Source organism: Mchenga conophoros, linkage group LG9 (assembly GCF_057382185.1).
Source record: "Mchenga conophoros isolate Kocher_MC1m ecotype Shallow Benthic linkage group LG9, M_conophoros_male_GT1.1, whole genome shotgun sequence".
Taxonomy (NCBI): Eukaryota; Metazoa; Chordata; class Actinopteri; order Cichliformes; family Cichlidae; genus Mchenga; species Mchenga conophoros.
In genome coordinates this window covers 8,080,320-8,094,122 of record NC_140534.1, presented here as the reverse complement: position 1 = coordinate 8,094,122, position 13,803 = coordinate 8,080,320, and the positions used below count along the sequence as shown (strand labels likewise).

General features: G+C 41.7%; 1 protein-coding gene across 5 annotated transcripts in view; it reads right to left on the bottom strand.

The window, feature by feature from the left end:
• mpp7a (MAGUK p55 scaffold protein 7a) overlaps positions 1–12,794 on the bottom strand; it is a 79,371-nt gene extending 66,577 nt beyond the window's left edge. For 3 of the 5 annotated variants that reach the window (XM_085286288.1, XM_085286289.1, XM_085286290.1), the window contains exon 1: positions 12,541–12,794. The gene's annotated coding sequence lies outside the window, so the exon portion shown is untranslated. The remainder of the gene's footprint in view (positions 1–12,540) is intronic. The other 2 variants (XM_085286287.1, XM_085286292.1) reach the window with 2 other exon arrangements.
• Between the last annotated feature and the right edge of the window lie 1,009 nt (positions 12,795–13,803).

The following is a 13,803-nucleotide window of genomic DNA, read 5'->3' as shown; positions in this document are numbered from 1 at the left end:
CTCAACTTTATTGGTGCAAAAAAAAAAACATCAATGTATTTTCACTTAAACAAGCAGCTTTTTTATGTGCATTAAAGTTATATAAAAAATTTGCAGTGCAAATGCAAATTCCTTGCTGACAGTTTAACCAAAAGGCATTTCCTGTGGAAATTGGCTGACATATCCTCAGCATAACCATGTATATATCCACAAAACTTAAAAAGCGGTTATACACACACAATACAGTAATATTATGTTGAAGCACAGTATGTATCACTCCGTGAGCCGCCTGCCTACAATAGCCGTAATGCTCTGACAATCCATCAAGCTGTGCGGGTTTGTAGCTTAGCAAAGTTGTACTAAAACATGTGACAGATTTTCCAGCGCCGTGTACCACATAAAATCGTTTCGAGGTCAGTAAACACGATCAGAATTCATACATAAGGCACACGGGATTATAAGGGGCACTGTCGATTTTCAGAAATATCAAAGGATCGATTTTAAGTGCGCCGTATTTTCCAAAAAAACACTGTAATAACGACGCCCTGCTAGCATGCACTACCAAAAATAGTGCTTTGTTGTGTATCTGATGGACGAAAGCTAAACCAGTTCCACACCACTGAAGTTGCAGCATTTTTACAAACCAATTCTGGTTCATCCGTTTCATTTAACGATCCGCTTTCGCTCTCCTCATTCTGCGTCGCCGCCATGTGCGTATGTAAACAAAGGCACTGTGCGTGTGCGTTTTACCCATGTTCTATCGCAATATTTCATTTTCCTATCATTGCCAAACATTACACCGGTATGATATAGCCCAGCCCTAGATCTGGTTCCAAAAAACCAGCAGCGATAATACTAAGCTGCTGTGAGTCTCTTAACCAGGAGGTGATGTCATAGTAGTTCCTGTCATTTTTTATATCGACTCTATGGTCTACACACCTCTCCTCTATCAGTAGCTACTGCTTTCTGTTCCCTTAATACAGTTTTCAGCACCATTAGGAACTTGTATGAACTTCTCCAGTTAAGGACATAAAGAAAGGAAATAAACAAAAGTGGTGTAAGTAACAACATACTGAAATATCACAGGTCATAGCATTTTTTCACACTGCAGTTTGGTCTTTTGAAGTCGAAGCATAGTCAGCTGGATGTGGTTACAACGTTCACACATTCGAGTGCTGTTAGCGTCAGAACCTAGCCCTCGCTGAAACCACTGAAAGTGTAGTCAAAACCAGTAAAACTAAAACAATCCTTTCCAGCATCTGTCTCACAGGTTTCTCATGTGATGGGGTGTCTACTGAAATACATTAAAGGTACTAATGAAGGAGGACACATGTCTAGGTTGTTGTGAAAAGATTTCTTTAATACTTAAGATGGATATCAATAAGATTTTAACTGATAGCAGTGCCATTACTGATTTTGCCTATAGGTCAGAGAAAGGGACGTCAATTGGATTAAACAAAATACGCTTAAAATGAACAGTTCATCTGTTTAACTAATCAGATAAAGACAATTTTTGTCACTTTTTAACAATTTTAGAGACAAAGTTTTAGGTGATTTGTATCTCAGTTTAAAAACGCGAACTTTCATCTGTTTAAACATTTTGGAAGCTTAACTTACAAAGTTCCCTTCTCTGCCAGCATCTGGAGGTCATCAAGAGAAAGGAAGGACGATTTTTTTCATTCTTGATCAAATACCAACTCTATAGTCCAGTCTATTCATAGAGATCAAGTTACAGCTTCATATTTATTTGTCAACACCAAAAAATTGCATTACTAAATGAAGTTTAAGGGAAAATCTTTTCCTCCACACTGGCCTTGACCTTTGGGACGACAGATTAATAAGTGACCAAAACATCTCCAGTAAATTCTTTTGTTCTCCTTTAACAGCTACTTCACATAAACCTAACTGAGAACTAAAGCAGCTTTTCTTATATGCATATCATAGTCTTGTCTTGTCAACTGCTTCTGAGAATCTTGGGTTGAGGTGTATTGTTGGTAAATGTATCCCTGGCAGATTCCCTTATGATGTTTTGGAGATTTAACACCGCTGTCCTCCTGTATTAAAAAAGAAAGAAAGAAAGAAAGAAGCAAGCTGTTCTACAGTGGCTCACTGGCACACAATACTCCTCTGTTCACTGGATGCCAAATGGTCCAGTCATCACCCCTCATGCCACCCCAACCCCTCTTTCACTGTCTCTCAGGATTTTTCTCTGTCTTTCCCTGTGACAGAAGCTGCTGCTGATGGTCAGTCAGATTAGCTGAAGAGTCAACTCGAAAACAGACAAATAAAGAGCTGCTTTGTGTCCGTCTGGTGCCAACGACCCCGGAAATAAGAGAGGAAACTGAGTGGACAGAGAAAGAGCCATTATAATGACCAACTGTTAAAGGTTGGGTTTGCAGGGAAAACCAGCAGTACCTGGGTCAGTACGATGTCCAATTATATGCTTTTATTTTAATGTGTATTTCATGTTGTCGCAGAGGTTCTCAAATAATGGATCAAGCACAGTGAATCTTGAAACTATAGAAAAACTAGAGATTTTTCACTTGTTCCACTGGCAGATTTTTTCACTTGCCTCTGACAAAGGACACTAAACTCCATTAGGCAGTCACTGGGTGGTGGGAATTATTAAAGACTGTAATTAATAAGAAAATATGTGAGGGGGGAATTTTAGCTGACTGCTAGCATGAAAAAAAACCCCTTCAAAATGGAGGCAAACTTTTCTGTATGCATTCAGATAGAAAACTAATACTAACAATGCCAAGCATCCCTCCTTAAAGAAACCTAGCCTACTTCAAAAGAGCATGCAATCTGATTGGGAGGTCACAAATCTACTCACTACCTTAATACCACTGTGCTGCTATACAAGCACTTCTGAATAGAAAGCTGAAATACAGAAACAAGTTAAGGAGATCTCAAGTGATGTAGTATAATATCAATCAAAACTCTCTGAACAAGTTTCATTATCATAAAGCAAGCATGTGACCCAAACCCTATCCCCACACTGCACATCTATTCAAACTCTATTCAAATCTAAATAGACTAACAGCTGCATTATGGTGCCGCCAGAGAGAGTCAACTGCACCAACACACGGTGCTCCATGAACACCATACGCCTGCTGTTATCAACTGACAATCCAAAGCAAACTATAAATATCATACTTTGATTTCACCAGAGCAAAAAAAAAAAGAAAATACAGTCGAAGGTTACTCAGCAATTAGTGGTGAGCTAAGTTAGCGGTGCTTTGATATGAGGGTTCTGTGTCACAGGCGGCAGGGAGTGCTTACAGCTGTTTACATTTTAGGATGGTTCCCAAAAAACCCCCAAAAAACCAACCTCATTTCAGCTGGTGGAAATGTTAGGCTGAGGCAGTCATTCCTGCTGGTTTGAATCATGTATGCAATGTGAAGGCAGTTTAGGTTCAATGTGGCAAAACCTGTTTAGATAACAGCAGCATGAAACAACAATGTATTAGTATTAGAAAACAAAGGGACATTTGACAAAGGGACATGGGTCAAATTTACCAAACAACACTGCAGAAAACAACAGAAGCATACAATGTCACAAGAAACATGCTGTACATGCAGGAAGCTACAGTTCATAACAGCCCAGAACAGTCATTAAAACACTGTAGCAGTCACAGCTGTAGTCACATAAGCTCAGTGCGAAATAATTTAGTTTTTCCAAGTCCTACTGTGGTGCGTATAACATGTAGGTTTTCCTATTGACTATTCACTTGTGTAATCCTTATATTGAGAAAGAATTAAGGTTATTTTCTCTCCGGGTCTCACCAAACCTTCTCTCACAAAAAAGACTAACAGAGCTCAGAGCGTAGCACACTGCCCTGCTGGTTTAAATAGTTTATAATCCCTTTGTCCCTTTGTCTGCCATCATTTAGACTGAATAGCCTTTATCATGTGGGTCATCAAAGAGTGAAGATTGCATAGTTAATAGTCCTATTAGACTCTTGTGAAGGGTTTATTCACAGTCGAATTGCCCTAATTGTGTTCAATGAGCAACAAGGGAGTAGAGACACACAGTGGGGCTCGTGGGCTAAAAATGAATGAATGAATGAATGCCTGTCCGATACAGGCACACACAAACACACACAGAAGCCTGAGAACATGCTTTCCAGCTCAGAGACAAAAACATGCATTCACACACACACACACACACACACACACACACACACACACACACACACACACACACACACCTCCAAAGATTTACATGTAGTGGCGTGTAGTTGAGATTGCTACCCCTGCAGCCAGAAGTAGGTGGCAGGAGACAACAGCAACAAGTGTGGAGAACTACAGCTCACACTACTTGAGACACCCCACACACAAAAGAGGGGGGATGTACCCGTGAAAAACAGCATTGCTTTCTGGAAAGGGTCCCTGCCAACTGACAGAAAACAGGCAACAGGAGAAAAAGAAGAGAAAAAACCTCTTAGCCTAATCAGCACCATTCTGGAGGTCTGTGCAAGATGCCACCCACAGTCACAGAGAGCATACCCAAGTACTAAGTCCCCTGCCACTCATCACATCAATGATAACAATGCAGCAAGGTCAAGAAGGTGAAGACATCTTGAGTGACATCAGTAAATGAAACATGCTTTACTTAAATGCACCGATCCACTACAGAATGAATAGCTTTAGATCTAGCAGGCCAATAGCAGCCCACATCAATGGATACCCTAACTCATTCCCTTCTTCAAGTCAATTGGTGAAGCACATACAGGTCATGCAATTGAAACTGTTATTTTAGCCTTTCCACAACGGCTGCAAGTCTGCAAACTTCTTTGCAACCCATCTCACCTCGTGCTGTTTAATATAAATGATCAGCGGCTAAGAAAACAAGAGCAGTTGTAGTGGAACTCAGATTCCTTGCCAGAAAGCCCAAGGTAGCAGAAAAAAGGAAATACATTAACATTAAGTTCACTTAATCTCTTTATTTTGTGTCCTTGCTCTACAGGACCCTTCACCATGTAAAAAAAAGAAGGCAATGTTTTAGGAAAAGAAGTCATGTTCGCTTGTGTTATCTGTTTTATCTGATGCTCTCACAGCAGCAAGCAAGGAAGACTGTGCTGACATCAGTGTGTTATGTGCGTGTTGCATCATAAATGGTGTTACATTACCCTTACATTAATTAAATCAAATGCTCAAGTTACTGTCAAGTTGCTGTTAGAGGTAAAGGCGAGCAAGGAAATCATGGGTCACAGGACAAATGTTTGGTAACTAAGGGCTCCAAACACTCTAAATATCATGGCCATTAATACAGCAGTGATGAACGTCACTGACAGTTGACGAAGATCTTGTCATGCTGATGGAGTAAACTTGAAGCCTTCAGGTCAAATAGCAAAAACAAAAGTCTTCCTATTCAGATCCACAAAAGTCATTAAGTTCACATTTAAAGAGAGTTACATAAACTGCATTATTTAACTAAACCACCAACAAGCGCACAGTTTAGGCTGTTTTAGTTCTATTTGCCCCGAGCGCACTGAATAATTCATGGCGCTGCCATAAGCGGAACAGGCATAGTAACACTAAGCAGGGGCCACGCATGGAAAACTCTCATCAATAAAACACTGTTTGACAAATAAGCCTGACATCAGTTAAGGGTACCCTCTTCTGCCTCTAGCCCTCACTGACTGCACACAAGTTCTTACAGACATGCATCATGTCTTTACATGACTGTGCGACATTGTCTTTGAACTAATTATAAAAGAAAACCATGCATATAGAGTTTACTGTACATATTCCTGTTAGCGCAAAGGCTTTAAATGTAAATCAAATTAGGTTAGAGATGTAGCTGAACACGTGCATGTCTTAATTGCCTATGACCTAAATGAGAAGAAAACAGCATCCCACAACAAGATATCACTTTCCTACTAATCATGTTTAGACCTTTACACAGTAGCACATGGCTTGACATTCTCCCTTAGGGTTTAGGGTCTAACTTATTTTCACTAAGTGCTGTCATTCATTCAGTCTCTCTGTTTTCTCCATCAAAAAATGGGCCGCAGTGAGTAAGGAGGGCTGCATGCCTGCACAGTGAGCGCAGCGTTTCATGTACACAGGCTGGAATGTGACGCAGTTGACCGTCGGTGTCTGATAGCTGGCATCTGCTAGGTGGGCTCATTCCACCGCAGCACAGCAGAGGCTTAGGTGGTACTGAGAGAAACTCTACACCTCTGCAAGGCAGGCAGGGGCATGAGAACACAGCATCACTAATGCTCATCAACCATGACCCCTGCCAGGGACCCTGACGAGCACATCAGTTTAATGTATCCATCTGGGATTGGCAGAGCGGCAGAAGGCTCACAAGTCCACTGCAAACTCAGAGATTACAGAAAGATGGTCACTATAGACAGACAGTAGGACTGATGGATAAATAGATGGATGGATGAATGGTGTAATGAAAGAATGGCTGGGGTGGGTAGATGAATGAATGAATGAATGAATGAATGGAGAGACTGATGTGTCATTGGATAGCCTGTTCTCAGTATGCATGCTGCTTGGATCATTACAACAACAGCAGTGATGAAGTAAGAACAGACTGAGTCAGAGAGGATCACTTCCACTGATGTCAGAATTAGGGCTGCTCAATTAATCGAATTTTAATCACGATTACGATCTGGAATTTCAACGATCATTAAAAATGACTGAGCCGATTATTAGCCCCTCCCTCATTTATCCGCGACACCTTAAAGGCCGGTCTGTGAAAATATTGTCGGGCATAAACCGTCCGTGGCGCAAAAAAGGTTGGAGACCGCTGATTAAGAGGACCCGAGGGAAGCTCGGAAAGCTAAGCAGAAGTTATTTGGAGAGTGACTGCCGCTGGTTGAAAAGAGAGTTTAAAAAAAAAAAAACTTCAGTGGTGTTGCACACTATTTTATATTATTTTTTTAAAGTCATTGTTAACCCTTTAAAGCCGGTCAGAGCAGCACGCTCCGTGTTGTGTAACTATTTTTAAATCCCTGTAGAACCTGAACCGTGTAAGCTAGCGCAATAATTTGTTTTGCATATGAAACCGGAGGAGTTGTACTTACATCTGATGCCATCAGCTTGTCCTCGGTCACGGTTTCCTTCCACATATAGCTTTGCAAAAATTGCATAAAAAGCGCTTGCAGGAACAAAAACATAATATTCCAGAAACACGCTTTGCCGATCCATCAGCTGTTCGTAACACTTCCCAAGACTTTGTGGACTGGTGCCAGCTGAACTACCTCCAGATCAACGCCAGTAAAACCAAGGAACTGGTGGTAGACTTCCGCAGGCACAAGCATTCTCCACTGCAACCACTGAACATCCAAGGTATGGACATTGAGGCTGTGGACAGCTACAGGTACCTTGGTGTTCATCTGAACAACAGACTGGACTGGACTCATAACTCAGACGCCCTCTACAGGAAAGGGCAGAGCAGGCTGTACCTGCTGCGGAGACTCAGGTCGTTTGGGGTGGAGGGCCCACTCCTGAAGAAATTCTATGACTCTGTTGTGGCTTCTGCTATCTTTTATGGTGTGGTCTGCTGGGGCGGCAGCATCTCTGCTGGGGACAGGAAGAGACTGAACAGGGTGATCCGAAGGGCCAGCTCTGTTCTAGGATGCCCTCTGGACCCAGTGGAGGTGGTGAGTGACAGGAGAACGGCGGCTAAGCTGTCATCCCTGATGGACAACATCTCCCACCCCATGCAGCAGACTGTGACAGCACTGAGCAGCTCCTTCAGTGGGAGACTGCGGCACCCACGGTGTGGGACGGAGAGATTTCGCAGGTCTTTCCTCCCCACTGCTGTCAGACTCCACAACAAAGACTTTAACTGAACAAACACACACATCCATACATATGCAATAACACTAAGTGCAATAATCCTTTCTGTCATCGTTGTATTTTTACTCAGTTGTATATAGCATTCGTATTCTATTTTTATCTTATTGTATATTTTTATTCTATTTTATTCTACTGTATATAGTATTTTATTTTATTCTATTCTGTACAGTTGTGTACTGTATTTATTCTTATTGTATTCTAATTTTTGCCTCATAACTTTTGCACTGTCCACTTCCTGCTGTGACAAAACAAATTTCCCACGTGTGGGACTAATAAAGGTTATCTTATCTTATCTTATCTTCCCACAGTGAAATGATGCACATGCTGTTTTCTTTGCAAATTTGCATCATAGGATTGTTTTTTGTTTTTCCTGCAGTATATAAAAACTATATCTCCAAAATAAAACTATGAAGACACTCAAAATAAATTTCCTGTTGTTGTAAACTATTTTTTGCAACTTTATTGTATTTAAAGTTTTGAGGGATAAGCCTCTTAAATTTCTCCAAGTAGAAATATATGTAAACAAAACAAAAGCGATTTTCAATTTTTTTTGTAGTTTATTGCACTTTTTTGCAATTTATGTAATTACTATGGACTTAATGCATACATATTATTAAAATATGGGCTATAACAGTTGTATTGATGTATAGCAACTTGAAATGCTCCCACAAATGGCACTACAGCATGTAAAAAAAATAATATAAGCTCTGGTGGACTTGGTTCTATAGTAGGTCTTAAAGGGTTAAATAAATATCGTCAAATAATCGTGATCTCAATTTCAGTGAAAATAATCGTGATTATCATTTTTGCCATAATCGAGCAGCCCTATTCAGAATTGTTGATCTAGTTCTGGGAAACTAGCTTTAACAATCTCATCACTTCTCAGCTGTCAATTTCACAACATGGGTTGCAACATGTGCGATCATGGAAAATGTGCTATATAAGACCCTTGACAAATCTACATGCGAGGTGTAAAAATATTTTGATCAATCTGGCTTCAGACTGTATAAATGGATTAAGCTAGTGAAACAGCATACTTGTATTCATATTTCATATGATGCCAAGTTTAGCAAATGGCCAGCTGTAAAGTAGGCAGTGCTCGAAGACCTGAGCGAAGAGAACACAGCGCTTGATGAAGAGGAAGTACTGCTGAAACACAATGACTTTTAAAAGAGTCCACAATAACACCATGTCTTTCTCATGATTCTGTGGATTTTTTAGTCTTGTGCTTCACTTCAGTGCCAGAGGAGCTGCACACTGTACTCCAAACATTCACAATTAGCAGACACCTGCCTACTGCTTGAATTAGACTTAATTTATTACCTTTCATATTAAATATAAGCAATTCTTGGAGGTGTTTAAGAAGAAAACATTTGTGAAACACTTATTTAATAAACTTATTTTCCCAGCGTTTCTCTTCCAAGTCAAATGCTTACAGCTGTGCTTAGACTGGTGTATGAGCACAGCTGCTCAGACTTCCTTCTCCCGTGACACCAGGCTTCTGCTCGGGGGATGCTGAGATGTTTCCAAGCCAGCTGAGAGACAAAGTATATCCCGACTCTGCCCAAGGGTCTTTTTCCTCTTTGGCCATGTCTGAAACACCTCACACGCTGACCTTGTGATTCTATCTCAGATGGGAAGCTTGTCAGCCTTGCCTTCGCAAATGGCGCCGTACGACAAGGGTGATGCAGCATCCACTGGTGCGAGCTAGATTTTGGTGTCATTTTAGCCTGTCGTGCACCTCTCAGTTTTTGTAAGCAGATGTAGGTTCTGCGGCTGCTTTTACCAACATTTTATTGCTCCACGAGTACAGAAGCTTGTGGATTCACAGATTATACAGAGGACGATATTGCAATAGTTTGAAAAAAATGAGACTTCTGCTTCCAGTTTTAACTTATTCTCATTGTACAGCAGCGCTGATGTGAAGGTTTTGTCTGAGTAGTGACACCTAGTGTTCATGAAAATACTGCAGAAAGTAACCACGCCCTCAGTGCTGGTAGAACTGCTATAGAAATGTGGCGACACGCGCCTAACAACACAGCCTAACAACAGGTATAACAGGTCTATAAGTGTGTGTCCAGGCAGGCATAAGTGTCTTTCAGTTGCTACCATTAGCTCATGGGCAAAGATAAAGCTCAGAAATTAAACAGACCAATCAAATTGACAGTTTTGCCTCTAGGCTCAGCTCTCTCCTCATAAAATCTGAATAGATGATGCAGATGCTTCACCAATCCATCTGTCCACTCTTTCCCCCACTTGTGAACAAGATTCCGGGATACTTAAAAACCTGCAGCATTAACAACAGGCCCAGTACCCCATTCTCCTGAAGCATCTCCCACAGGACACCCAAGAGAGTCATAGATACATGACAGACATAGAGTGGTCAGGCAAACTCCAATGAACTGTCTTCACACAAGGCAATTTCCCATGACTCTGAGAGCTGATAGTAATCCAAACTAATGCTTGGATTAAGAGTCTTAAACCACTGTATCCCACCCACCCTTAAGCCCCAAGAAAATAGCCTCCCTGCTGACAAGCAGTTCCGAACCAAATCTCAGCTTTGTCTCCGGCCGTGGGCACAGCACTGAGCTGCTGATAGGTTTCTCATCAACATAGACCAGGCTGGTGTAGGGACAGGAAGCGTTTGTCTCTGTCAGCAGGTTGCCAGGGTGAATTCTGGGAGTTAAGCCTTCTATGCATAGCATTCTCAGTTCCCACATCTCCCTCCCCCAGCTCAGTGACCATCCACGCCAGGAACAAAACCCTGAGAATGCGAGCTATGCAGAGCTGCAGCTCGGAGACACCTGTTCAGGCAACCACCACGGGTCAAACTCTCCTACACGGAGCCTCGTCTGAGTCACAGCATTTGACCCCACCCTAACCTCCGCTGCTCCCATATACACACTCCAGAGAACTATGTGCACAAAAAACAAAAGAAAATCATCTGGCAGCAGGGATTTGCACAGTCAATTTCCAGGATGCAAACATTTGTACCTTGACCCCTTCAATCATCACTAAGAGTCCCTGAACCCACTAACCATGACAAACCTGATTTAATGAAACCCTCTGTCATGATGCCCGACTGCTGACCTCACAAACAAGCTTGAGTAATGAACTTGACTAAAATACTTACAAAGTCTCCTGAGAGACTTTTCCTGCCCATTTGGAATGCAGACTAAAGGCCTCTTACCCTTTTCTAGACAAGATTTGAAGAAAAAAAAAAAGTTGGGTTATTCCTAGTGAGCGCACAATAGGTGGCCAAAAAACTGTAGATTAAACCACACAGAGGAATGTCAGCTCTTCAGAACGTCCCCTCAGTGGCAGTGAACCATGAGGAAAAGAAGGTCATCCTCTTACTGTCTTTTTTTTTCCTTTTCACTCTCAGCCAAAGCACCACAAATGTGGTAGAAGGATACGAACAAAGTCACTACTGAGTGATGGGACACAGTTCAGGCACTTTACCTGCCAGCAAGCAGTGAGAGGTTTATTTGAAATTAAGTCACCTAGACATTGATTTAAATTTGGAAAACCCTTGAATTCAATGGGATTTTTGCCAGTGAAGTCCAGCTTTGTTTTTAATGAACTGTTTCCTCCAAACATCACTGCACTTCCTCTTTTACATGAGAGCCACATTTGGAGTCAGTGGTTATGCAGAATTTAACTTTCAAGGGACTCAGAGGAATAAGAGGAATTGAAAACAACAGCTTAATTCGGCAAATTATACTGGTGTCTTGGGTCCCTTTGACTTTTGGCCACTTCAAGAATCCCATTATAGGAAGATACTTTCACTTCTGGACTATCAGGCACTCTTAAGTAAAGATGCACAAAGGGTGTGAGCTATAATTATATGAAGGCATAGCAATAAGGATTATGAAGGAATTGTGTGAGACAAAACACACATACACCTGCTCGATCATGATTATGCACATTCAAAATATGCAAAACCAGTGGCTGAACTGGGAGGCGGTGGCAGCTGGCCAAGTGCTGAGTCTCCCGGTGTGGCAGCCCAGTCAGAGGCTTGGCGATGTCAGCCAGTGTCAAGCTCCGTGTCACCATACTTGACTTCGCAGGGCACAAGGGCTCTGTATTCCCTCTGTCCACACTACAAGGCGTGGATAGAGGGAGAAGGAGCTTTACGTTGTAGGTGTGTGTGCTTGTGGAAAGGTTGTCTTTATGCTTGGTTTGTGTGTATTTTACCAGGCTGGACTACCTGTGTCGTGTCATTAGGTTGTACGTGTAGCCGTGCATGTTGCTATCACTAATAACAACTTATCACTGTCATTTCGAAACATTGTTGTGGGCCCTGCAACGCAGCTGCGTTCACTTCCCCGCGGAAACCCAAGAAAAGCCGTCAGGTGAAATTTTATTTACTAAAAAGGCGATATTAGGAATGAATTTCACATTTCACTGCGCATATGATATCGACAGAAGGGGACGAGGTTAACATTTCCTTCGAATTAATCAATTTTACCGTGTAAAATTTGGCACAAGTCCCAGATGGTTACTTTTATATTTTGTAGGTTGGTAACAACTGAAGTTCGCTGTTAGGTTAGCGCATACAAAGCAACTCTATTACACTGTTACACGGCTAGTCTCGCTACCTATAGCCTTACGCTTTTCCCCCATGGAACCACTGCAATATTCACGGCAGCTTTTATTTTAAATACAAATATATTCGTTTGTTTTCATTGTTCTGACAGCTGTGAGGATAAATAACGTGATGGTTCTACTCACTCGGAGTTCGGAGTTGAATGGCCACGGTGTAGCTACTCCACTGGTTCTTTCGAGGGCAAAACTTTTCACTGGTTTTGTTTCCCACTTTTAAAACCGTCTGTTCTTTCCTTTGTAGACCCTTAACTCATCCCCGCTCTCTGCGGTGTGTGCTGAGCTTTCAAAACGTTACGCCTCGGCAGACGGTGCCACTCTCCAAGAATCGTAAAGTGCTCTGTCAAGGGGCTGACTTGGAAGCGGTTTGTATATTTAGACACAGCGTTAGCGGGAGGGCGTGCAACAACACAGAGCTGCTCTGAGATCTGTGCCGCGCGGAGCTTTCACCACCCAGGCAACCCCATCCGCTCGTTCATTGGTCAGTGCTTTATCGAGGTGTGTCCAGAGATTCAGTCTACATTTTAATTGGCTTGTTTTCGTTGTCCGTCATCCGCAAACGCCTTGTAAACTTGCCTTTCCGTAGTAAGCAAGGAGGCACAATTACAATTAAAAATCAGGTCGCTGAGGAAATATGTTTATGGACACATTGATGGGAAATTTACAGAAGTGCATCCAAGGCAAAGGTTATGTGTGCCAGTTTAATCATAACGAGTGAAGTATTTCATTTATCGACAAGTATCATAGTAGGACTTTTTTGTTTTGTTTTTTCTATTTAAAAAAAAGCTGAAAAAAACGGAACTAGAAAATCAAAACCCATAAGAATCTAGTGTTCAGGTGAGTTTTTGTACCTTTCCTACTAGAGCCATAAAAGTGGTGTGATATCTCCCCCTATCGGTCATATTAAGATAGAAAGCAACAAGTTGCCCAATGAAGGGCCAGAAGTGATTTGATTTAATTCTGCTTTATTCCTAAAACAAATAAACACATACGTAAATAAATATATTAATTAATTAATGTCATTTTAATATAGCTCAGAGACATCATACACATGGTCACACGCAACACTGGACGTGTGTGAAAAAGTTCCTGAAATATGCTAACAATAGAAACACCCCCTGTTTGTGGCCTCTTGTCCCCACATTAATTTGCACTGTGAGCCAAAATGCTTAACTGCAGCTTCTTTTGTCCTCGGGCTTGGGATATGATGTGGGCTGCATTGTCTGGGAACAATGGACTCCTGCAGCCCCCTTGTGACAGCTACTCACTCTGAAACTTTAATACAACCTGGTCAAACTCTGTGTTAGGAAATGGCTTCACGTAGTACGCGTTTATTATAGTCCATAACGATTCCTTTGGGGATTTATATATTTATGTTTGGATTTGTCTTTT